Source organism: Felis catus, chromosome B3 (assembly GCF_018350175.1).
Source record: "Felis catus isolate Fca126 chromosome B3, F.catus_Fca126_mat1.0, whole genome shotgun sequence".
Classification (NCBI taxonomy): Eukaryota; Metazoa; Chordata; class Mammalia; order Carnivora; family Felidae; genus Felis; species Felis catus.
In genome coordinates, this window is record NC_058373.1 from 77,034,989 (window position 1) to 77,062,231 (window position 27,243).

At 36.1% G+C, this 27,243-nt stretch overlaps 1 long non-coding RNA gene across 35 annotated transcripts in view; it reads left to right on the forward strand.

Moving 5' to 3' along the window:
* LOC102899317 overlaps window positions 1-27,243 on the forward strand; it is a 582,165-nt gene that overhangs the window by 452,788 nt on the left and 102,134 nt on the right. For 28 of the 35 annotated variants that reach the window (XR_006599459.1, XR_006599462.1, XR_006599457.1 and 25 more), the window contains 2 exons: window positions 3,119-3,264; window positions 20,525-20,579. The exons of 4 other annotated variants lie outside the window; for them this stretch is intronic. This is a non-coding gene — a long non-coding RNA (uncharacterized LOC102899317). The remainder of the gene's footprint in view (window positions 1-3,118; window positions 3,265-20,524; window positions 20,580-27,243) is intronic. 3 more of the 35 variants (XR_006599442.1, XR_006599449.1, XR_006599439.1) reach the window with 2 other exon arrangements.

Genomic DNA, 27,243 nt, shown 5'->3' on the forward strand with positions numbered 1-27,243 from the left:
GATCACATCTTTGTTTTCTATTTTATTAATGTGGATGACTAGCTTGCTTGGAACATACCGGACTTTTTGTGGTGCTATTTCCTGTTTATTTTCTGGGATTCAGTTTGCTAACATTCAATTTATTTTTTAAATGTCTTTACTAGAAATATATTTGAATTACAACATTGTGTAAATTTAAGGTGTATAACATGTTTATTTGACACATTTATATATTTATAAGATAATTTCCATTGTATTGATGATTAGCACCTCCATCACATCACATAGTTATCATTTCCTTTTAGTGGTTGGAATGATTAAGATCCAGTCTCTTAGAAAGTTTAATGATTGTAATATTGTACTATATTGTATTGTATATTGTACTATATTGTATATTGTATATTGTATATTGTACTATATTGTATATTGTACTATTGTAATATTCATTATACTGTGCATTAGAACTGTAGGACTTATTTAATACTCATTGCAAGTTTCTACCCTTTAACATTTCTCCTATCCCCCACCTCCCAGCCCCTGGTAACCATCATTTTATTCCCTGTTTTACACGTTTGGATTTTTTAGATTCCACATCTAAGTGTCGCCACACAGTATTTGTCTTTCTTTGACCTACCTCACTTAGCAGAATGTGCTAAAGGTCAATCTGTGTTGTTACAAATGGAAGGATGTCCTTCCTTCTCATAGCTGAATAATATGTGTGTGTGTGCATATGTACTTATATATATGGATAACACATATATACACATATATGTATACCTATATATGTATATGTATGTGTATATATGTATATACATATATGTGTGCGTATATATATTTATACATATACATATGTGTGTGCATATATGTGTGTATATATATATATATATATATATATACTCACATACGTACATATATATATATATCACATCTTCTTTATTTATTCATTGATAGACATTTAGGTGGTTGTTTCCCTATCTTGGCTATTGGGAACAATGCTGCAGTAAACACGGGAGTGCAGATATCTCTTCAGTATTCTGTTTGTATTTACTGTGGGTATATACACAGAAGTGGAATTTCTGGATCATATGGTAGTTCTATTTTTAATTTTTTGAGAAACTACCGTATTGTTTTCCACAGTAGCTGAATCAACTTACATTCCCACCAATAGTGTACAAGGGTTCTCTTTTCTCTACATCCTTGGCAATGCTTGTTGAAATACAACCTTGTAGGTGTAAGATGAATAAGGTCTGAGGATAATGCAAAACATGGTGACTATAGGTGGTAATATTGTATTATATGATTGGAAATTTGCTGAGAGAACAGAACTTAAATGTCCTTACAAAAAAAAAGGGAAAAAAAGGTATGTGAGGTTATGGATGTGTTAATTGCAAGGTGAGAATTCTTCCACAATTTATACAAATATCAAATCACTATAAGGTATGTATACTTTAAATATCTTACAGTTTTATTTGTCAATTATACCTCAGAAATGCTGGGGGAGAAAAAAACTCAATAAGTGATTTTAGAGCAGAAAACACAATTAGTGAACTATAAGAACAATAGAAAATTATCTTAATGAAAACAGAAAATATAATGGGAAATAAAGGAAGGGCATGTAAGACACATGTGGGATTTCCATTGTCCAACACAATAGTAATTAGAATTCCAGAGCTAGAGGCAATAGAGAGAGGTGCAAAACAGTATTTAGGAAGATACAAATTTTAAGCCTTTTATCCTGCTCTTCATTTTTTTGTTCTTTATTTGTCTGTAGCTCCTTCCTTTCCTTATTTGGTTATAACGAAGTATTTTCCAAATTCCACTTTATCTTTTTGTTTTACATCTTGTACCTTTGTTTTTAAGTATAGTTGACACCCAATGTTACATTACTTTCAGGCCTAGTATCAGGCATTCATTCATTCGTTAAGTTCTTATAGAACTGGAGAAGATTATTTATATTTATGTATGTACATAAAGATTGTATATATATATACACATATATACATATATATATATATTATATGGTAGATGAAAAATAAAGATGAACTTAAAATAGCAACAATAATCATTACATATCTAGAGAAAATACAGGAAAGTAAGTTTTGGAATTCTACACTGGCAACTACAAAGCTAATTAAGGGAAATTAAAGAAGATCTAAATAATTGAAGAGATAATACAATTTTATAAAGATGTCAATTTTTCCAAAATCTGTATATAGTTTAACTCTACTACCATCCACAGATTTTTATCAGCTCTACATTTAAAACATATCTATAATCTGCCTTCTTATTACCACCTGCTCTGCTAGTACATCTTAGTTGAGCCCACCATTATATTTTGCGTGGACTGCTTCATTGACTACTTCAGCTGGTCTTGTCCCTTTCTGCTCTTGTTCGGCATTCTATTCTCATTATAGGGACTACAGTGACACATGTCACCTTGTATAAAACACCCCAGTACTTGCCAAATTGTTCAGAGTAAAAACCAGTATTGATAAGAATCCACAATGTCTTTTTTGATCTATCCCATCCCTACTATCTCAGATCTTCATGTTCTATTGCCTTCCCCCTATTTAACCTACAATGGCCCAGTTGCCCTCTATCTGTATCTCAAACATTATTGGCACCTGCCATATCCTTTTTCTAGATGGTTTTTCCCCAGTTAGCCACAAGCTTACGCCTTACTTCCTTCAAGTATTTAGGGTCTTCAGGCCTGCCTGATAACAACATTTAAAAATACAACCTCTCAACACCAGCATCTAGAACAGGGCCTGACACACACAGTAAATGCTCAATAGCATTCATTCTTTAATATATTCAGTAGATGATTGGTAAACATTTCTGATATACTAATACTATGGCTTGAAGAATGCCAACATTGATAAGATTCAATATTTGCTTCAAAGGAAGTGTCAAGTGGGGTTGTAAGTATAACATAACAACTAACATTTATAAAGGAGCTACAATTTACAAAACACATTTACATATTTCTTTCATTTGAGCCTCACAAACAACAGTGTTGTGGAGAGAGCAGGTGTTTCACAGATGTAAACTTGGAGAGGTTAAATAATTTGCCCAAATGGGAAAGCTATGTCTCAAAGCCTGGCTTCCTGACTTTGAACCTTTTTTTTTTTTCCTTTAGTCACACAAGACTGCATTTCTTTGGACTTTGGGGAATACAATAGAAGAGTAAAATGAAGTCTATGCCTATAATAAATTTGAAATCTTTGTGGGTCAAAGCTGTGGCATGAGAAACAAAATGAATCCCATGACAGTCCATTTCCTCAGGTTAGTTTATAATCTGTAAAATGGAAATCATGCATACACAATTGCCTTTGGAGACATAGAGAAGATTAATGAGGCTATGTTTATGAAAAATCTTTAAATTATATAGAGCAAAGCATTATCTTCAGAAAATGAACTATTATTAATACATATTTTTATACATAAGCTTAGCATATGACTTTGTGAAAGAAAATCCATGACTTTTTAGCTCTCACTTTGAAACTTATTATTATTTAAACAGTAGTGTATGATTTGATAATCTAAATATTGCTTAAGTTCTTTAACAAAAAAAGGAAGGACAAACATTTTCCAATGTAGTTCAAATTTGTAGACCATCCATTCTACTGTTATGAGACTGAAAAAATTAAGAACCTCTAGTTCTTAAACTCTGTGGCAGTTGAACTTTTGAAAGAAAAATATAAAAGATATCAGGAAGAAAATGTAGAACAACATTGGACAAAAAATTACAAGAGAACTATTTTTGGGGGTCACTTTTTTTTTCTCTTTAAACAAAAGAGAACTCTTATATCCCATCTCAAGTGGAGAAATTGTAAGGTTAAAAAACATTGTTAATATGTGAGAAATGGCATTTAATTAACAAAAACTATATTTTCATTTTTTAAGTTTATTTATTTATTTTAAGAGAGAAAGAGAAAGCACGTGAGCCAAGGAGGGGCAGAGAGAAAGTGAGGAGGAGAATCCCAAGCAGGTTCTGCGCTGTCAGCACAGAGCCCAGTAGGGGGCTTGAACTCATGAACCGAACCCTGAGATCATGATGGGAGCCTAAACCAAGAGTTGGACTCTTAACCGGACTCTTAGCCAACTGAGCCACCCAGGATTCCCTCCTTTTTTTTTTTTTAATTTAACAAAGAAATCAGTCTTCTCAGGAACATTAATTTTATAAAGACTATGCCTTTTTATAAGTAGATTTGTAAAAAGCTATAAAGCAGTAATTATATAAAAAAGAAAAAGCATATTTTCTAAAACTATACTGCTACATAAAGTACTAGGGAAAAACTCACTGAAGTAACTCTTACCAGTTTAAAATAATAGTAATTAAAATACAAGTATTGGCTTCAGAGCTTACTAAAATATGTGGGTTTTGTTAAAAAAATTGATTTAACTACTCATTCAAAATAGAAATTTCATATATAGCCACTGAAATTTACTTTTGTACAATGGATGAAAAAATGCAAAAATTATAGAATAAATGCTCAGCATTAGGATTTTTTTTTTACAAATTTAAATTTGCTTTTGAGGGTATTTTTTAATAAATATGTTAATTTACCTCTCCTAAGGAGTTTTATCAGATTTTTTGCTTGGAAAATATTGCAAATAATTTTTCATTTTGATGCATTTTCTTAAAATAAAATTGAATAGTAATACTTAATATTCTTAGATATTTTGGAAATGGAGTCATACTCAGAATTCATATTTCTCCAAATATTTTGTAGTACTGTATTTTTATTTTTATTATTTTTTATAGAACTTTGTATTTCATAATAGATAATGATGCAGTACAATTCAAATGAAACAGGTTTCTGGTCATTTGAAATGGCAAAAAGGAATTGTAACGAATGAAAATGTGATAGTTAAGTTTATGTGTCAACTTGACTAGGCTATGGTGGCCAATTATTTTTAGTCAAAGGCCACTCTAACATGTTGTTGTGAAGTCATTATTTAGACATGATTAAAATTTAAATCAATAGACTTTGAATAAAGTAGATTACCATCCATTATGTGGGTGGGCTTTATGCAGTCAATTGAAGGCCTTAAGAGAAAAAGCTGAGGTCCACTGAAGAAGAAGGAATTCTGCATGAAGATCACCCTGGACTTGAGACCGAAACATCAACTCTTACCCAAATTTCTGGCCTGCGGCCTGCCCTGCAAATTTCCAACTTGCCAGCTCCCCAAATCATATAAGTCAATTCTTTAAACACACACACATTTATATACACACACTCATATATCCTACTGTTTCTATTTGGAGAACCCTAATACAGAAAACACCCACCCATACCCACCCCCAAAAACAAACAAGCAAGCACTAAATTCTATAGTAACCATGCTAGCATAAGAACAACAAACTTTAGAGGGAATAAAGGAAACAGTGGAGAAAGGCACACAGCTGTTTTCCATTCCTGAATTTTGTTTTTAACTGGAGTAAAAGCTTTGATATAATATGCCTTGAAATTTTACTTGAAAAATTAATTGGATTTGGCTGGGATGAAAAACAACCACATTATCAGTGCTAAAAACTGGCTTAAGACCATAATTCAAAGCAGAAAAAACCATCACAATATACTCTTAATGAGTTAGATACAGAGAATTAGAACATTTAGAACAGAAAAGAGACTGAAAGTCAATGGTATTTTTGTATGAGTAAAATCTGATATTAGCTCTCAGGAAGGGAGGTAATAAATCCTTTCAACATGATTGCAGAAATAAATAGTTGGAATCCTAGAAATGTTTATGTAAAATGAAAGGTGGTGTTCTAAGCAGAATGAATATGGACTGGTTTTATGACTTGAAGGTTATTGTATTGGGAACAGCTTTGATTAAATATTCTTTACTCTTCCACACTAAGGAGAAATATAAAAGTCTATAGACAGCCCTTGACAAAAAGGATGTTGAAACTATAAGTTCTCTAGGTTTCTGCCATGGCATCTCAATATCAGTCTTTTTGTTCATTCTTGAAGATAACCACTCAAGAATAAACTTAAAGAGTATTCAGCTTCTATAGCCAATCAAATAAAATAATTAAGGTCACCAAATGCACTTTATAACTGAAGAGATACTGTGAAAAGGACGATGGCCAAATCAGTGAACATTAGAAAATGTGATCAGACTACAAGTTAAGTATTTTGTTTTTGTCATAAGCATAGACATTTTTCAGAACTGTTGCTGGCTATGAATGCTTTGGAACAAGTAAGAAGGTGTATGAGCTGATATTTATGGACTTTTAAAATTTTCGTTTCTTGTCATTCCTGTGTTAGTTATTTGCCTGTTTGGTTGCTAGTCTATTTCTCCCATTCTCTTGCTTTGCTGTGTATGTGTATCACAGATTTTCATGTCTATTGACTTGTGGTTACATTCAGCAAGTTTCAGGCATTGCTGAGTGTGAAAAAAGAATAAATTAGGGCATTTCCCCCACTCTTTCTCTGCCCATAGTAGCTTTCTGAGCAGTGACTATGTATCTATATGGGTTTTTGCACCTGGTAGACAGACTGCCAGTGTTCCATTGTTCCTGCTTCTGCCTGCCAAGCAGTAGATTCTAATGCCCCTTGGACAACCCTACCTTCTTGCTCTTCTTATACTATTCCCTCTCATTATCCCCTTTTGCCATAGGAATAGTTGGTGTCTTCCTGCTGTTGCTAGTATTTGTCATGTTTCATGATACTCAGTGTGGCTCTCAACTTTTTTTTTTTTTTTTTCATCACTTGTTTAATCAACTCTCCATGATGGGTGCCTGGGTGGGTCAGTTGGTTAAGTGTTCAACTTCAGCTCAGGTCACGATCTCACGGTTCGTGAGTTCAAGCCCCGTCTGGGGCTCTGTGCTGACAGCTCAGAGCCTGGAGCCTGCTTTGAATTCTGTGTCTCCCTCTCTCTCTGCCCCTTCCCCCACTCACACACCGTCTCTCTCCCTCAAAAATAAATAAACATAAAAAAAATTTAAAAATCGATTCTCCATGTTAAATTTCCTCTGTATGAAAAACTAAATGGGTTCCTATTTTTCTTCATACAGTTCTTAAAAGTGATCACATAATTCTCTCGTAAGAGAACAGAATTTCTGTGAAGTCAATTTAGGTATTGTTTCATACGAAGACAGAAAATTAAGGTTTTTGGATTTGTCAGTATCTCTCCAAGAATTACCATGACATGTTGCACTTTTGGTTGTTAAGTACAAAGCAAAGAGCTCATATTCTTATTGTTGTTCATGATTTTTATATTCCATCACTTCTTTAAAAAATATGTTAAGATTGCTCCCACCCAAATACTTTTTTTTTAATTTTAGTTTTAAATAGGGGGTTTAAAAATGTATTGTTGTTGATGAAGTGGAATGACAACTGGGACCTTTTTATTTCTGCTATAGATCTTAGCCATTTTAGAACTAATTGTATTTTTTGGTGTAACTAATTACTTAGGGAATATCTCTAGGCTGGGTGTAAATGCCAGTGTTTAGAAGCAAATTTATAAAGACATTGCGTCTTCCAATTGAGTTCTATTAAGCAATATTTCATTAGACACTAAGTGATTACATTACAGATTCCTTACTGCACTGTACTTGATATCCTTGCCATGGGCCCATATTGTAAGTAAGACTGGAAAACAATAACTATATTCTCATAACTAAGTCATTTGAATTACTTCAAGTTATTTAAATGGTTTACTTAGAGGACATGTGTACAGAAAGGCTTTTTTTAAGTTGTGAAGTTCTATTATTTATTCCTGTGATCTATCTGTGGCTCAGTACCCATATTTTAAACATTAATGTAGTCCACAATAGCCTCAAGAGTATAAGAAATCTGGCCATTGTGCTGAGCTGGACTTTGAGTGTAACCCAGTTAGACCCCAGGGACAGTGTGAATATTAAAAGCAGCATGCACTAAAAAAGAACTCCATTGGGAGAAGAGCAACATTCTGTTCTGCCTGGATCTGAGCTCAGTGACCCAGATGCAGCTGAGTGACCTTAGAGCTCCCAAAACAATTCCTTAACTTCCAGAGTGAATGGCAGTTGGGACTTCAAACTCAGAAAATCATAGTTTACATGTGTGGAAAATGCTGAAATCACATAAGGAATGGATGTGATAATGCTTAATGAATGTTCTTGTACACATGTTTGAAAAATTAAAACAATTAATGTATAATATGAAAAGAAATCATATATGTATGTATATATGCATATATTCCTCTATAGATAGACATCTTAACGTGTTTAGGCCAATTTATCTGTGAGTTAATCTCAGTATATTCTCAGTATTTGAGAATTCTCTCAATCTTTTTTATGATATAAACTCAGATTCTACAACCAAATATAGTATATATTGTAAAGCCATAAGTTGCTTCAAGATGAAATTCGAAGGAAATGAAAGATTGCTCTACATGTTTTTCTCCAAATGGTCAGAGTTCTTCTTTTGGTACTTATTATTGACTCTTTATTCAGCATTAGAATTCTTCTCAACGAAGTAGCTGAGAATCTCTAGACTTTTTATAAAAGAAAGTTCTTCAGATATGATATTTCTTTTATAACACAAAAAGAATCAATAAGAGTCAGCTCTTTAGGATTAGAAGATTCACCAAATACTGGAGGGATTTAAAGGAGAGATTTTGTTCCATTCTGCCTGCCAGAAGGTCAGGTTCAATATGATGCCACACTTTTGTTTTTGTGGTTATCTTAAAGCTTTCACGTAGTTGTAACTCAGAAGTGGAATTCCAAACAGCAAAGGAATAGGGGGGAAAAAAAGTTCACAGAGTTCTAAAGGCTTCTATGAAGAAAGACTTTTCAAAAAAATAAAATAAAATAAAATAAAAAATAATAAATAAAAAGTGAAACTAGGACAAGGGAGTCTTAGAAGTTTTGGCTTTTGAATTACAAGCACCACAGGAAAAAAAATATTTTGTCAATCTTGATCTAAATTTAACAGGCAATATGCAGGTGGGTAACTACCTGTGGGTAATGAGGCATCTCTTGCCTACATATGAGTTTGCAGATCTCTAATTATATGCCAGAAATTCTGTACCTGAATTGGAACTAATATTCTGTTATTTTCCTTGTTATCAGTGATAGTTCAGTAACTAAATCTTAAGGATTTAACCTACATTTTAAGAAGTGAAATACAATTGTTAAAGTTGTTGTTGTTTTTAATAATAGCCAAGTAATACAAAATCAGATAATTTCCTTGTTACAGGGGTTTATTTAGTGTTTCTACTGACCCCTTAGGAATTATACATCATGTGATATGAAGAGATTTCAATAACAGTGCTTAGACTTGATGTTGTTTAAAACTCCATTTCTATAACAGCCATATGGCATGACTGTCCCTAGGGAAGTAGTTCTCTCTCTAATTCCTTTATGAATTGCTATAGTTTAGTGATAATGAAATAATATTACAGTTCTCAGTGCATTCAGCAAAAGTCAAGATGTCCTATTGAGTCAAACAATAATTTAGTTGTATCTAGATTTATCATTTGTCAGGGTCAACCTTGCTCTGCACAGCAGCAATGTTCTGAGATCTTCCTGTAATGATAGCAAAATGTACCACAGAGATTGTTTCACTTGCCTCAAATCTCACATGTTCAAAATAAAAGTTGCTCTCTTTCTCAAACAATTACTCCATCCTCTGTAGCACAGTGGCTGAGAACACGGCCCCAGAGCCACACAGCCTGAATTTGAATGCTGGTCCTGCCAAGAGCTAACCAGGTGACCTTGGGCAAATTATTTGGCCTCTTGCAACCTCAGTTTTCTTACCAGTAAAATAGGAATACTGATGCAAGCCATCTTCTACAATTGTTCCGAGGATTAAATTAGTTAATATATTCAAACTAGTGCTGCTACTGAGGGAATAATGGCAGTGGTATGTACCTTGTCCTTCAAGCCAGTGACTTAGGGTCTTCTATCTCCCTCCCTTGTCAAATCATGATCAGGTTACTACTAAAATCTTGTCCTACTTCCTTTCTTTCCTTCCCCCCCCCTTTTTTAAATCTATTAGATTTATCTTTTTCATGGCTTCCCCCATTAACCTTGAACTTGGGCTATTACAACTGATGTCTCTGTTCCACTTTGACATTCCTGGTGAAGTATTGGTGGGATGTCCAAGCTTAAATCTGTTCACTTGTTTCCAGTTAATTATTGCAGTGGTTGTCAAATTATTCAAAAAGGTTTATTTACATCTTTATACAAAGGAAATCCTTCATGGGCATCCAATATATACAAAAAGATAAGCACTGAAATCCCCTAGTTGCAGTGGGAAGTTAAGGTAATAATCTTCCCATTCACTATATTTTACTTTTTTTTTTTTTCTCCTAGTTGCTATTAGACTCTGTAACCGTTGTAGCTATTCACATCCCCATACTCACTACTCCCTTTGTCAAATAATCTTATCTGAGGACTCACAGAACTCATTGTATGTATAATTTATATTATTTAAATTTTATAACATTTCATCACTGGTATTCTGTGTTGCTAGTCTTTCTTTAACTGGACTCTGGAGGCCAACTTCATGGTGCTAAGGGTTCCTGGCACCGAACTGGTGATGAGGGGAGGGAAAGGTCGTTTGAGTTAGACCTGTGTGGCCGTGCACGCTGATTCCATACGCAGGACCAGTGTGGGAGTCAGGCCTCCCAGGTGTCTCTCAGCCCACTTGCCCAGGATGGCAAAGCTAAGGCGTTCCCAGGACTTACAGGTGCGCGCGAGATTCTAGCCTGGAGATTTCGCGAGATCTAGCCTCGTGAGTTGGCTACTACATTTTGCAGCTGGATGCACTGTGGCTGCCTCTTGTTTCCTCCGCGCATCGCTGCCCGCGGCCCCAAGTAGCCCTAAAAGGTGAGACCCTGGGGCCAATCAAAGGAAGCCTTCCTGCGGTTTCCCTGAGGCCAGCTTCTCACCAACGTCCGGCGCAGGGAATTCCAGGACCTCTAGGTTTGTGTGCATATGGGCCTCCCCGCCCATCAGCTCCTTTTCCTGTAGTTAGGGGTTACCTGAACTCTACTTATGATGTGGAGAAGAGCAGGAGGTTTGAGTGCGCCCCAATGCAGCCTTGTGCCTGGGGGAAGTAAGGGAACCTGCGGTATTCAGGTCTCCAAGGTATCCTTCGTTAGCAAACTTCCTGGCCATACTGGGACTATAAGGTTTAGGAGTTCCTGTGAGACATGGCTTTAAGGGAACTGGTAACTTGGGTTTTGGTGAGGGTTGGGTGGACCTTGGCATTCCTGTGAATCCCCAAGAAATGTCTACTATGGACCCTGTTCATCCCGATTCCTGAACCTGAGGGTTGATGTGGAGCCTAGATGTGGAGTCACAGAGGCTCACACATGTGCTTTTCATTCCTGCCACCTGCCCCGCTTTTGGCCCACACCCACTGTGGAACAGAGCCTGCCTTTGCTCACCAAGCCATCTCCCTGAGGCAGCATTTCTCATACTGATCTATTGGTCAAGGATTTGAACTTCCGATGGTTATCTTTGGACCTCTGTTTTCTTTTTCTAAAGTTTTTTTTAAAAAATGTTTTTAATGTCTATTTTTGAGAGAGAGAGGGAGACACAGAATCTGAAGCAGGCTCCAGGCTCTGAGTTGTCAGGACAGAGACCATTGTGGGGCTGGAACCCACAAACTGCGAGATCATGACCTGAGCTGAAGTTGGACGCTTAACCAACTGAGCCACCCAGGCACTCCTGGACCTCTTGGTTTTACTGGACTAAGGTCCTGTCTTTCAGTCATGATTCCCAGACCAAGATCCTTGGAGATCTGGCTCCCTGATCTCATGAGAGTTGAAGTCAGAGGAATGAGCTAGACTGTTTTGGAGCAGGATGGGCCCTTTTATCCCTGTGTGTATACTACAAGCCCCTGCCTGTGGCTCAAATTCTCAGTACACCCCCACCTCCCCAACTAGGGGCGGGGCCCAGGGAGCCAGGCTGTTGATCCAGAGTGCCCTAGCATGCCCTCTTTCCTCCCTGTGCATTTCCTGCCCTCAGGCTTCTTGGATTCTAGGCCCGTGTGTAGATGGGAAGCTCTAGCCCAGCAGGCTACTTTCCTGGAGTAGAGTTTTCTTCAACTGCACATGTGGTGCAGTGAGGAAAAACTGTACCTTAGTTCCCTTGTGGATCTGTGCTAGGAGGAGACTCATGGCCTCTGAGACAGGTCCCCAGGTATCTCCCATTAGCAGACTTACTCGCTAAGCAGTTCCATGAGATCTGTCTTCAGTGGAAAAGGAAATGTGTTTTGGAGTAGGGTGGCCCTTGGCAAAAAAAAAAAAAAAAAAAAAAAAAAATTAAAATAAATAAATAAAAGCAAACAAAAACTAGATTCTGCGTTTGAGAACATACATGGAGTTTACCTTTTGTATGTTCCTTAAAACTTCTAGCCTACAATGATGTTTACAACAGATGCCTAATAATATGTGAACAATAGATCTGTTATGCTTCATGTCTGTTTTCTGTTCTTAGAGTCACCCTATGTCTCTTTCATGACCCATACTCTCCCTTATGTTCTTGGCCTCAAAATGTCTTCCAGGGTAGTAACCCACCTGGTCTGCCCGATACATTGGTTTTCTATGGTTACTGTGGCAAATTACTGTAAGTTTAGGGACTTAAAACAATCCTATTTAGTATCTTACCGTTCTGTAGTTTAGCAGTCCAAAGTCAGTCTCAGTGTGCTAAATCCAAGGTAAAGACTACATTCCCTCATGGAGCTTCCAGGGGAGAGTCTGTTGCTGTGCTTTGTAGCTTCTAGAGGCCATCCACAGACTCATTGACTCATGACTCTTTTCCTCACCTTGAAAGCCAGAGTTAGTGGGTGAGCCCCTCTCACATCTCATCATGCTGATTTCTTCTGTTTCCTTCTTCTATCATGAAGGACTCCTAGATTGGGATCACTCAGATAATCTGAGATACTCTCCCCATCGCATACTCCTTGATTGAAACATACCTGCAAAACCCCTTTTGTAATGTAAGTAACATATTCATAGGTTCCAGGGATTAGGATGTGGGCATCTTTGGGGGCCATGACTTTGCCCTCTGCCACTGGGACTGTTTACTAGAATGATGTTTGCCAATAATACTTTGCACTTTCATAATATGTGTACCATTTTAATAAAAATTCCTTTTCTTATTTCATTTGGTCTGCACAATATTTGGCAAGGGTATTTCTCACATAATTTTCCTTACGTTGATCTTACAAACATTATATAGTTTGTATATAAAGTCCAGATCTTTATATATCTAGTATCATAGAGGTAGTTTTAAATATATGAGTCTCCGTGATATCATAACTTGAAGGTATCGGTTATATTTTGTTCATCTCCAGATAACCTATGGCTCATAGTTTGTTTTCATTAGTTAAATTAGTGACTGAAGAAACTGAGGTTGATAGAGGTTGTGTGACTTATCCAAACTCAGGTTTAAAATTATTGAAGCTACAGCTAGTACTCAGAGCTTTTGAATTATAAACCAGAGTTCCTTCCGATTTACCCCAGTGCCGACAATTTATCAGTTGACCACATAGCTTCTCTTCTTCATGGTATTGTTATAGAGACCTGAAAAGGCATACGTATGAACACATTGGGAAGTATGTAGTGATATAGGCTGCATACTATTATTGTAATTGTAATGTAAATTTCCCAGGGTTGAAAATTTTCCCAGAAAGAAGTGAAGGTGTTTGATACGAAGGAGGGCAAAATCCTCAACACAAAAATCATTGCAGATTGTTTCAGAATAGATTCTATTTCTGTCAGCATCAAATGTACTGAAGTAGTGTTCATTTAGGCATAAAAATATCTGATGTAAGTAAATAAGTAGTCAAGAAAATGAAGGATTCAGAAGTTTTTTGTTCTATCTAATAATTTGGTGCTGTTGAAGAAATAAGTAATTTAATGTTGGGGAAATTTGGAGTCTTAAGGAAGAATGTAGATTTAGAAAAATTGAGGATGAGATGGTTTTAGTACATTTACTGGAGCTGACGTTTGAGAAGCAAGAAACCTTCATATTAAGGATATTATTTCCATATAATCTTTGTGTGTACACATTCCTGAATTCGGAGCTAAAGAAAGCATAATTTGAGGTGTGAAACTTGTGAAGAAGGTCTGGATTAGAATGATAAGACCTTTGGTATTAGTAACTGCACTGTCACTTGGAACTAGCTGGTTACTATATGTTTTATGTTGTCTTTATCTCATTTTCAATCACACAGAACCGTCACACTATCAAGAGGTGTGTGCTTTTTCTGCAGACAAATAAGACTAGACTTCATTCTAGGGATATTTGTCTCTGGAGCTTCATTGAACCGTGTTTTTTATCAGGATGCTATGAAGACCTATTAGGGTCTAGGATACAACAACTTGGGCATAATGACTTCAGGCTCTGCTGCTTGCAGCAAGGAAATGGCTCTGTGTTCACCTGTTGGGAAGGATAAAATGTCTTTGGTGTTTAAAAGAAAAGAAAACAAAAACCTCTTAAGTTTGCATAGTATGCCAGTAAAACAGAGTGATAGAATATCTTCAATTGGCTATACACACGTTCTTTGCCTGACTTTTATTGACTTTGTACCTTCAAGATTATCGAATTCAACTTTACTTTTTCCCTGATTCTGCCAGTGCAAAAGAGTTTCTTCTCAGTGAGGTTTTCTGAGTCCCTAAATCTCTTGGGGAATTTTATATCTAATAAGTAAGAATATCCATTAAATGTATTTAATACAAGTCTGTAGTTACAGTATGGTTGATAAAGCACAATTTTTTTCTGTCTTCAGGAAAGGATCTAAGATTGACACAAAGTAGCTCCCCAGGGTTAATCTTTAGGGAAGTTCCGAGAGACTAGGAGAGGACTTCATCAAAGATAGTATACCATTAGGATATGGCTTTAATAGAATAACCATAATTGAAAAGCCATTGTCTTCGTATCTTTAGGACATACCAAGGCATTGCAAGCTTCTTTTTATTTTTCTTTTGTGCCTAGAGATGGCATATAAATCTGCACAGGCCTCTGCAGATCATTTTCAAAAGAAACAATATGGAGGCACACATATCAAGCAGAATTTAAGATCCAGGAATGCCACTTTTTTGAATTTAGTAATGTCATCATTTGTTTGAAACCAAGTTGTTCATTTTCTGTTGCATAGATTTTATTCTGACCTTAATGAGAAAATAGCATATTCCTCTGTGTGTGTGTGTTTTCTTCTCTGAAGCTGTAATATAAAAAAAGCATAAATCAAAGCTGTTTTGACAGATGAACAACACAATTTTGTAACAGGATAGAAATTAAAAAAAAAAAAGACTGAATAGCTGATAAAAGATGAGTTGAACTAGGAGGATTGATGTTAGAGCTGAAGGCACCATTAGAGATTAGATGCTCATTGGCTTTTCAGCAAGCCTGGTGACTCATTCTACATAAATGAAGTTTGTGATATGTAATGAAAAGCTTTCTATCTTCACTGCAAGCAAATTAGCAGGTATTTTGTGGCAGGAATGTTAATGTTATCTTGCATTTGTTTCTGAGCAGGAACACATTAACAGAGCAGGTTTGAAAAGAATTTCACTTTTATAACATCAGGTGCCGAAGGTATTAGAACAAGGTCACCTCTGTAAAGTAATGAGGGAAAATTAGGTTATAAACATGCAGTGCCTAAAAATATATTCAGTCTTCTCTGCAGAGTGAATGCAATATAGGATCGCCCCATTTTGCTAATTTTCTCTTACTTCAAATTACACTCAGACCCCAAAGCAAATCCAAAGAGTTAAATAATAAAGCAAGACAGGGTAGGCTCAAATTGGGCAACCAATCCAAAGCAATAGTGTCCAAATATCTGGATATATGCTTCATAATTTATAAATCAGGACATTTGGAATATTTATGTAATAAGCCACAGAGGTCCACATTATCTGTTTGGGAGAAATAGTAGAAAAAGGCAAATGAAAGAGAAAAATAAAATATTGCCTATTTTGGATGGCATTAAAGCTTAAAAGGAAGTTGAGTGGTTGTTGGGAATACTATCAAGATTAAGAGAGATGGGCTAGAAGATAAAATGACAGGTTCTCAAAAAGTGGGGTAATAGGAGTATGAATGATTCTATTCTTTTTATGAGTACATAAAGAGACAGGGCGGGTAGTGTGTATGCAGAAGGCCCACCAGATCTGGATAATCTGGATAGGATATCGTGTTCTAGGATGGACCATTATAGCCCCAAAGACCTGAGTTTCACGATTTGGGTAATCATACTTGCAGGTTTTCCTGGACTAGAAGCAGACATGCTGATGTAGTTCCTCATCTTGTCCTAAATATCCACCCACTTGCCTAACCTCCTATCTTCTGCCTTATTATTCATTTCTGCAACTAAATTAAAGCTTGTCATGATCCACCTTATTCTGCCCAAATATCGTGAGACTATAAGGTGATTAAAATATAAGAAACCAACACTGGCCTCTAACTACAAAAATCCTTTAGACTAATATAGCAACTTAATTACTTAATTAAGCAATTAACTATAAAGCAGAAAGATGAAAGAATGAGTGTTTGGAATAGCAGTTAATAAAATTTTTGTGCAATTAAAATTTTATTTTAGTAAGAATTTAACTGTAAATGAAAAGGCATTGCTGGTTATGATAGTCACTTCTTAAAAAGTCATGAACCAGGGTCAGTGACTGGTTGGTATTTATTGTGTCCAATCTGGACTTAGTGTGTCTGGAATTTAGTATATAAAATTTGGTCTAATAAAGGATTGAAATATTTCATCTAACCTCCAAATCTGAGATCTGGAAGGATGAAATGACGTGCCCAAATTCACAAGGTAATTACTGGAAGATCCACTTGAAACTAGGGCCTTTAGATTCTTGTTTTGTTAATAACCAAACCAAGCAACCAACCAACCAACCAAACAAGCAAACAAACAAACAAGCAAAAACAAGTTTATTGACTTGTGCAGCATACATTTCAAGCCTGACTGATTGTTGGTATCACTAATGTCCAGGCACTACTCCAGGACAATATCTGGGAGTAAGGTACACCATGCATATTTTTGTAACTCTTCTCAAGTGATGCAATGCAAAACCAGGGCTGAGAAACAAGTGGGCAGTTTGGAGATTCCATTAGAAAATGGTGCAATTCCTTTAGTCCAGGACTACAGTGCTATTTTACCCAAGGTAATTTTGAGAGGAAAAAGATAGAAGGGACTATTTAATGTTTAGCATAGAAAGTGCCCTATGTATGTCTTTAATGTTTCTGACATGTATTCGGTTAACAGCAGGGCATGTATCAAGGAAAGAGCCAGTGTTAAGGTAACATGGACCTCATTTTTGAAGCAATCTTTAAAATGAGAGGTCTGGCAAGATGAAACTCAGAAAATAAATCAATGCTTGTCTAAAGGTTATAGAGTAACTTGGGAACTATTTGAGCTCTAGTGATTACAAGATCAGAAGATTAAAAAATAACCCTGAGGGTGTGCTTTAGGAACCATTCCCTCTGAAGATATATGAGAGATTTATGATTGAGTTGAAATCATTTTTGATTGGAAATAACTCCAACCCATGAAGAACATTAGAGTTGAAATGGTAGAAGGAACATTGTCAGAATATGTTCTTTATTCACATTCTAAAGGCTAGCCATTTACCACTGAAAGAATAAGAACTGCCTAATAAATTAATACGACAACTAATGGAAAGCCTAGTAGTCAAACAGGTGCCAACTATAATTAAGACAGTGTAAGGGATGGGATCAGACTACAGAGGAGTTCAAGGTAGTCCTCAAACTCAAAGGCTTAGGTGTGACCCAAATATGATAAATGTTTGAAAAGTTAAATAGCAAAAGAAGGTATCATCGACAATCTGATGCTAAAATAGGTTGTCAGTTATAAAGCACTTCAATAGTCAAATGACTGTTTAAAGAATAAGTACTTTCATGAGTTCAGAGGCAAAGAGAGAAAATGTTCCCAAATGACCGTCTTCCGGATAAAATCTAAATACCTTAACATGGAGACTGTTGGTCCTTATTTACCTTTCCCATGCCTGCTCTTTCAGTCTTCGTGTTCAGCATTTCTCACTTAATGTAGCTCTTAATGCTGGGGCTGGGGGAAAGAAAAGACAGGAAGTATTGAAACTGGTCCTTCTGACCTAGTCTTCCCTAGCTTTATACAAGTGAAAAGATCCACGTGGTTGCCTTTCTGTTCATTATACTTACCAATATAATTTCCTTGCCCCTCTTGCTTGATTAAAAACTTCCTCTTTATGAGGTGATAGATGCTCACTAAATTTAATGTGGTAATCATTTCACAATACCTGTAATTCAAACTATTATGCTTTACATCTTGTTAGATGTATGCCAATTATATCAGTAAAACTGGAAAGAAAAAAACAAAAACTTCCTCTAAAGGGGGATACGTTATTACAAGCAATTAGAAGTGTGATCATGTTTTAAAGGTCATTATTTAAAAATTTCAGGATTTTGTCTTTTAAAGAGGACTCCTGGAAAAGATAATGGTGAATAGAAAGGAATACAGTGTGATAGTATATCTTAGGTACTACGATATATGGCTGTTCATTAAGTTAGTCAGCCAGTCTGCAAAAGTGGGTGGAACACAATAAATCGGTACTACTGTGAGCCAGGCATGTGATGAAACTCTGAAGACTTGCTCTCTCACTGAATGAAGCAATAATATTGTGATTGGGAATAATGTAGGCCCAGAACTGAGCAACGTGCAAGATAGACTGTTAATGTCATGAGAGAGGTAAAATTTTTCAGCACCTCTCAAACCTGGTCCTCTTCTTCAGTGTTCCTTATTAGAGAGAATTGGGAACCATCCGTGAATTTTCTATGTCAGATATATAGGAAACAACATCAATGTCCCACTGCATCTCAGCCTCAACTCTTAGCCATTGGCAAGTTATCAGCAATTTATATTCGAATTTTCTTTCTATTGTTATGACTTTGCTCCATCTCCTGTGTTTCTGCCCAAGTTAAACTTAGGTTCATTTCTCACCTGCTATTGTAGTATCTACCTGATTAATTTCCCTACACATGCTGCAATAAGAGTGATGTTTTCAAAATGCAGATTGGGGATATCACCACTGATTAAGCTTCATGAGGGCAGAGAATTTGCTTCTGCAGTTTATTATATCCCTAGCGGCTAATGTAGTATTACACACAAAGTAGATGTTCAGTAAATAATTTCAGAAACAAGCAAATAAATAAAGTTGGGGGAAATAGTTTGATGAAAGAGTTCCCAGTATCATGAAACTTAGACTAGTCTGCTCATCCTACAGGACAGTGGTCACACAAAGAGGCTTCCAGAACTTAGCTGACAAAATGCCATTAATGTCTCATAACGTGTCCTAGCATATATACTCATTTTATAGATATGTGAATTTGTGGATAAGTCTGTGAGGGCAATAGTTTCTACATAAATGTTTATGCAGATTTTATACAAAGTCCACCTAAAGTGAAAGAGATGAAATTTATGTCACGAAGAATGTCTTTGGTACTGCGTTAGACCCCTAGTGAAGCAAAAAAGAAGTTTTTATATTTATAGTAGAGCAATTATTTGCAGTTTGGCCGTTTGTTACTTATTCCCCCTTTCCCTTCCAAAGAGCACCCTGACTTCCCTCCGTGAACCACCCTTCTGCTTTCGGCCCTTGCTTATTTGATGGTATTTGACTCCTTTCCAACTCCTGAAATTAAGCACTGCATTCTCTTGGCCAGAGTAATTGTTTCAGGGAGGGGTCACCTGACACAGTCAGAGCTAATGAGTTGTAATCAGATATCTCCTGGGACTGCACAACCTGCGCTCACGGGACATGAAGCTGAAACCATTGCATCCATTTTGGCACCAGAAGGGAAATTCCATCAAAGAATGGAGCCAACACAAAGAACACAGAGCTAAGTTTTTGAGAGAGATCAGATCCGGGTAACATTATGGGAGCCCCTGGATCAAGGCAAACCGGAACCAGGTCTGTACTGTATGTGAGCTAATCAAGTCCTTTTTGAAAAAAAAAAAAAAAAAAAACGAAAAAAAAAAACTTGTTTGTGCTGGTTTTGTCACTGATAAACAAGAGGGCTCAAACTGATAATATCACTACCTTCTATATTCCCTGTTGGCTGTGATGTAACGGTTCATCTGAGGCAATTGGCCTCAGCCTTGAAATGTGATAGATTGTCTTCTGGCCTGGGGCATGGTTTCTTAGTGAGTCAGATTGGCTAAAGAAGTGTAACTGGCCTCTGCCTTACAGACTGTGCAGTGGCACTTATCTAGTTTCGCTGATAATAGGCTGCACCTGTTACTAAGAAACATTTCATGGCCAAAAAGACTTCCAAAGTGAAGCCTAAGACAAAAAAAGTGACAGAAAAATCCAAGCTGACAAAGCATATATTGGTTAGCGGAAACCATTGATTGTATGACTTTTATCGAGTCACTACTCAAGGGCCGCTATGCACTTTCAACAACCATGTGAGAAACAGAGATAGATATTAGATCAAAGGAATTTAACATTTTATGATGCTTTTTAGGTATTCTCTATTCTCTATTCTTCCCTTTATTATTTTATCTATTAAATATTTTCCCTGCCCTTGTAGAGAAAGAGGGGCCACCTGGGGGCAGTCCGTACTGCGACATGAGGACCAGAGGAAGGTAAGAAATTATGTGACAGCTGCTGAGCTAATCCTAGTCAGCTGTCGTTACCACTCAAAATGGTGAAAAGATGAAGACAGCAGTTATGCCACCCTGTCTCCCTGTAAGTGGCTGTTTATGTGTGAAATGGTGTCTAGAGAGTGCCCCTTGATCAAAGGAATTTGGGACATGGGTGGATAAGGGTAAGAGCAGAAGCCAGAAGCCTGGCTGTTTAACCCTTGCATGTTGGTGCATTGCTTTCTCGGAGAAACTCCTGACAATATATCCTCCAGACTGCTAGCTGCTGTGTGAACTTTGTGAACCATGTGTCTGCCCACGTATTGGGAGTAAATGAAATGGCAGACATTACTGCTGTCCTCATCGGTCTTACTCTCAAAATATAAATGATAATCCAAAATAACCTGAGCCAAGGTTGAGTGAGAGATACAAGAAACATGTGATATAAAAACAGGAAAGTGGATGTTTCCATTGAGAGATTTTTCGTGAAAGAAGTTACATCTAAACTGTGACTTGAAGGATAAGGATTAAATTTGTTGAGAAGACAGAAAAGGATTTCTGGTTGAATCCTTGCATAAACAAAGCTCAGGGGGGAAACAGTGTTTGTCAATGGGGAAGGTAAAGAAAAGAATTTGTGAGATAATACCTCCTCACCAAATCTACTAAGGATCTTTTGGAAAGAATTACATAGAGTTTTTCGGAGAATTTAACCTCCTAGCAATAATTTCTTGTAAATAAATTACCTGAGGGAAAATATATGTTTTAATTCACACTTGGATATTTTTAGAAATTAAAAAAAAATGTATATGGAGTTAGCTTATCATTCTTGATGATCTGTAAAACTTACTAGACCCAGAGGAATTCCAATTATTCTATTAAATTACTCTATAATTGAACTAACATCTCCACTCTCAATAAAACAGGTTCTAATGTCCAAAGCAGTGTGTGAGCTATTGCTAAGTGTCTTAATGGCTCCTATGTTTGCCTACATACTCTCATACTAGTCTCCAACTAATTACTTTGTAAAGCACTTTGGGATAATTTGGTTGTGAATAGTATTGTATAAAGCAAACACATTTCTTTTCTCAAACATTGGCTCATGTTGGGAGCTGAAGAACTACAAGTACTTTTTTTTTTTTTTTCTTAGCCTCAGCAGTAGGCATTTTATGTTACGCATGCATGCATTTTCAGGGCCTCCTTTAGAATGATATGTTTTCAGGATAGGCCACAAAGACCTTATATACTATAATTAGTGGATCTATTCCTGCTGCTGTTGCCATGACACAAAATATTTATTTTGTTCTAAAGTGTTTTTAATGAATATGGGGTATTTTATAAATATTTCTCATGAAATAATTGTCCTTTAGTATTTATTACATTTATGTGAAGCAGACTTTCAAATATAGGAAAAGTTGTTTCTCACAAAATAAATATCAACAAAGTATTTTCTGAAATTGTTTAAAAAATTGTAACTAGTGAACTGTGTCTCATCCTGTGCTTTCTTTAAGAATTAGTGACATTATACCAGATTTATACCCATCTCTTTATTTTTTTTTTAATATTTATTTTGAGAGAGGGAGAGAGAGAGAGCATGTGTGGGGGAAGGGCAGAGAGGGAGGGAGAGTGAGAGAATTCTAAGCAGGTTCCACACTGTCAGCACAGAGCCTAATGCAGGACTTGAACTTAGGAACCATGAGATCATGACCTGAGCCAAAATCAAGAGTCAGACACTTAACTGAATGAGCCACCCAGGCACCCCAATACCCATGTCTTTATTCAGAATCTTTTTTTCCCAAGTGCCAGAAATGAGATTTAGAATGTGTACCTGGAATTGGCTGTTGTACACATACACAAGGAAATACTTGTGTCCCTACAGCTGTATGGCATCCATGGGACCCACTCTGGTTCTGGGTTAGTTATGATCTGTTCCAATAGTTTCTGTAGATATTATTTCCTAGAAACCATCCTTTCATGACTACTATTTAGTATTATGACTTTGACTTCAACTTCCTGTGAAAAAATTATGATTCATAATTTGCAAGAAATATGTGGAGTGTTTCCTTGTCGATATCTGAAAGTAATCCCAGAGTTTGGGGAAGTATTTCATGCTTTTAAAATTTTTAGATACTCTTAAGTGTATCATGATTTACTGATAATGGCTTGTTACTATTATCTACCTACAAACAAACCCAGGCTTTGAGTACTAATGAACAAGAGCAGAATGTTCAGTGATCAAAATGCACATGTATATACATGCCTTCGTTCTCTGAATGACAGATTTGAGAATCGCCATGCCCTGTGAGTCCATTTGGAAATGGAATTAACATTTTTGTCCCTTTGATAAACCACTAACTGCATTAAATGAAGTTTAATGATCCTTTGAGAGTTATTAGTGGATTGTTGCATGGTGCAATGGTTAGATTAGTGAAATCTCACAACAGTATAGTAACTGTATCCAAGAAAATCTGGAAATTGATGCATTTCTACGAAAGGAAGTGATATCTTAATTCCTCCCAATGTATCTCATTATGTTCTTTTCCTTTTTATATGTACCTACCATTATTAAGAAAATATGAATATATTACCTGAATTTCAAGTTGGCTATTCCATGTGAATTGTTTCAGGATATGCTTATGTTATTCTGGAGAATAATTATACAAAATTCTCAACTGTCTTATGTACTTGTTGTTAAAACCCCTTAAGACTAGAATTTTAAAATGCAGTTTCATTTTATGAGGTTTTACATTTGTAGGGGTAAGGGAATTCTTCAGAAACATCCAGTGATGTTCCTCCAGCAGCAATCTCTATTTGGGTACATTACAAATATATGGTAACTAGTATTGAAGGCCATTTGCTGACATAAGATTGTACACAAATCAAGTGCAGACACCAGCCACTGAGCTTATGTACATGGTTTGGAAAAAAGGTGTCATCATGAGCCAGTGAAGTTACATGTCACCATGAACTGCATTCAAGAGGATCTGCTTATAATGGCTGTGGTTATCTTTGAACATCGTGATTTGGAAACATGAAATTTCAAGGGATGTTTTTTATTGCTAAATATTGCTAAAAATGTGGCTACTGATAAATAACAAATACCATAAGTTAGGACAATCAAAGTCAATGAGTTAAAAAAGAAAGTCCAAGAGATTCTCACCATTCATTATCCAATAGCCTAGAGACTGAATTGCAGTGCTGAGAGGTGCGTTGGGATTTTAACTCGGTGTGACAATATGGCAAATGTCCAGACCATGATCACAAAACAGCTGTTTTCCTCCATAACAGGGTGAATTATAGTACATAGTGGAGCCAAGAAACCTCTTAGTATTTGTGCAAAAGGTTCTTTTGCCAGCCAGGGAGCAAGCATCAACAAGCACTGGCTTTGGAAGAGTTGGCATCTATTTCACTATTTGTCCATGACAAAGTCTTCCCTCTGAGAAGTTTTGTTAAATGTTTCCTTAAGGATTTATGATGAAGAGGAGGAAGAGAGCATCCTAGGTGAAAACAGGGGTGGCATTTTCATAAAATGCCTTCTTTGAGGGAGTTCTTATGTGATCTAAATGTAGTTTTCAAAGATAACGTTATTAGTGCCTGAAATGCATTATTTTAATATAATAAAATCTTAAAACTGGGAACCCACTAGGAGACATCAGCATCAAAGTTCAGAAAATCTGGAGCCTACGGGAAGTTGTACTTCCTCCCTAAGAAGGAGACTTAATGACCTTCCATAAAATACTAATAAGATACGGAGGTCATGCTGATCACACTCCAGAAACTTAAAAAACAAACCAAAACACATAGATAGCCAAATCAAATAAGGTGTTTGGTTACTAATTGCAAGAAATTTCAAAGAATGGGAAAAATGGAGGCATTTAAATATGGAGAAAATACTATCTTTCCTATAGAAAAATCTGAAAGAAAGCTAAGAATATGATCTCAAATGGAGAGTATTCAAAGGCAAGCATTATACCTTTCCTTTTTTTTTAATGTTTATTTATTTCCCTTGAGAGAGAGAGTGCAAGCAGGGGAGTGGAGAGAGAGAGAGAGAGAGAGAGAGAGAGAGAGAGAGAGAGAGAGAGAGAGAGAAATATAGTCCAAGCAGGCTCTGTGATTACAGCTCGATCCCATGAACCATGAGATCATGACCTGAGCCTAAATCAAGAGCCAGATGCTTAACTGACTGAGCCACCCAAGTGCCCCTATACCTTTCCTTTTGGCAGCGTCTGGACTAAGGGCTCCTGGACCAGAAGTGGTGGGTTATATTTTTATAATCCCAGTGACTGGAACCAATGTTCCTTGAATTGACTTTTCTAAGAATATATACTTCTTTCTCAGAACTATTTTTAATTTGTGGACTTGACACAAAATCTGAAGGCAAATACTCTAATAAACATAGAATTGATATGAGCAGCATTTTTCTTAATAATCCTTTCTTCTAAACTTGTTCTTTAGGTCAGCTGTGAAACTTTCCAAAGTGTATACGGCTGATTCTCACCCTCTGGACATTCTAATTCAGAAATTTGGGGATGGGATGAAATTTCTTTATTTGAAAAAGGTTCGTGGAATTTTGAGGCATTAAACAATCCTTGAATTACAAAGATAACATATTTTCCTTTGAGATCTCAAGCTCCTTATGAGTAAGCATGAGTTGGTTTTAGATGCCAAAGGTTCGATTTCTGTAAGAACATGTTGGCTTCCTTTGAAGCCAAGCCATACCTAGCAAGAAGTAAGTGCAGACAGCCTGTGCTCATTTTATCCCACATTTACCTTTTACCCAAATGCATTTCAAAACCAGTCTTGACTGCTCCTTGTGTTCTTGCTCTGTTCATCTGACAGCCCTTTGGAGTGTAGCCCCTCAATTCAGTAATTAGTAATTTGCATATCCTGGCTGATCACTCTATTCCTCTTGTAGTTACAGTACATTTTATCTCTCCTTGGTTAGATACTCCTTGGAATGGTGTCTAAGTAACAGACTCCTTTGTTTAGTTTTCTTGTGTGCTTACAGAATTAAGAGCAAGGTGTATGTATTATTGTTCCTAGCAGTCTTTTACGATCCTTTGTATTTCTGTGGTATCAGTTGTAATTTCTCCTCCATTTCTGATTTTTTTTTTATTGGATGCTTTTTATTGATTTTTGGGAGAGTGCAAGTGGGAGTGGGCAGAGAGGGGGAGACAGAGGATCTGAAGTGGGCTCTGCACTGACAGGAGCAAGCCCAATATGGGGCTTGAACTCACAAATCAAGAGATCATGACCTGAGCCAAAGTCAGATGCTAAACCGACTGAACCACCTCTGTGCCCCTCTTTCATTTCTGATTTTATTCATTTGAGTCCTCTTTTTTTCTTAGCCTTAAAGACTTGACAAATTTATCTTTTCAAAGAACTAGCTCTTAGTTTCATTGATCATCTTTACTATCTTTTTAGTTTCCATTTCATTTATTTTTGCCCTAATCTCTATTATTTCCTTCCTTCTAGTAACTGTGGACTTTGTTCTTTTTCTAGTTCCTTGAGGTATAAAGTTATTTGAGACTGTTTTATTTGAGACTGTTTCTTGAGGTAGGCCTTTATTGCTATGAACTTCTCTCTTAGAACTGCTTTTGCTATGTCACACAAAATTTAGTGTATTTTCATTTTCACTTGTATCAAGATTTTTAAAGAATTTTTCCTTTGATTTCTTTGTTCAATAGCATGTTTTTTCATATCCATATATTTGTGAATTTTCCAGTTTTTTTCATGTAATTAATTTCTGGTTTCAAACCATTGTGTTTGGAAAAGATGCTTGATAGAATTTCAGTCTTCTTAAATTTATTAAGACTTGTTTTGTGGATTAATATGGGATGTATCTTGGAAAAGGTTCCATGTGCACTTGAGAAGAATGTGCGTTTTGTTACTTTTGGATGGAATGTTCTGTATATATTTTAAGTCCCTCTGGTCAAATGTGTGGTCACTTAAGTCCAGTGTTTCCTTATTGGTTTTCTGTCTGGATGATATATCAGTTGATGTAAATGGTATATTTCATGCCCATATTATTATTATTATATTGCTGTCTGTTTCTCCCTTTAGGTCTGTTAGTATTTGCTAACAGTGTTACTGTATATTACAGTATATTATACTGTATACAGTATAAACACAGTATAATATACTGTAATATACAGTATTTATAAATATAAACAGTATATATTTAGGTGCTCTATGTTGGGTGCATAAATATTTGTAAGTGCCATATCCTCTTTATCATTCATTATATTTCACCCATCTTTATTCTTACAGCCTTTGTTTTAAAGTCAGTTTGTCTGATACAAGTATAGCTACTTTAGCTTTCTTTTGGTATCCATCTGCATAGAATGTCTTTTTCTGTCCTTTTATTTTCAGTCTGTATCTTTACATCTAAAGTGAATCTCTTGTAGGCAGCATGTAACTCTGTCTTCTTTTATTTATTTATTTATTTATTTATTTTTCCTTTTATCCATTCAGCCACTCTATGTCTTTTGATTGGAGAATTCAGTTCATTTACATTAAAAGTAATTATGGATAGGTATGCACTTTTTGCCATTTTGTTCATTGTTTTCTGACTGTTCTGTAATTATTCTGTTCCTTTCTTATCCTACTTTCTTCCTTTGTGGTTTGATGACTTTTTAAGCGGCATGCTTATTTTCCTTTACCTTTCTCT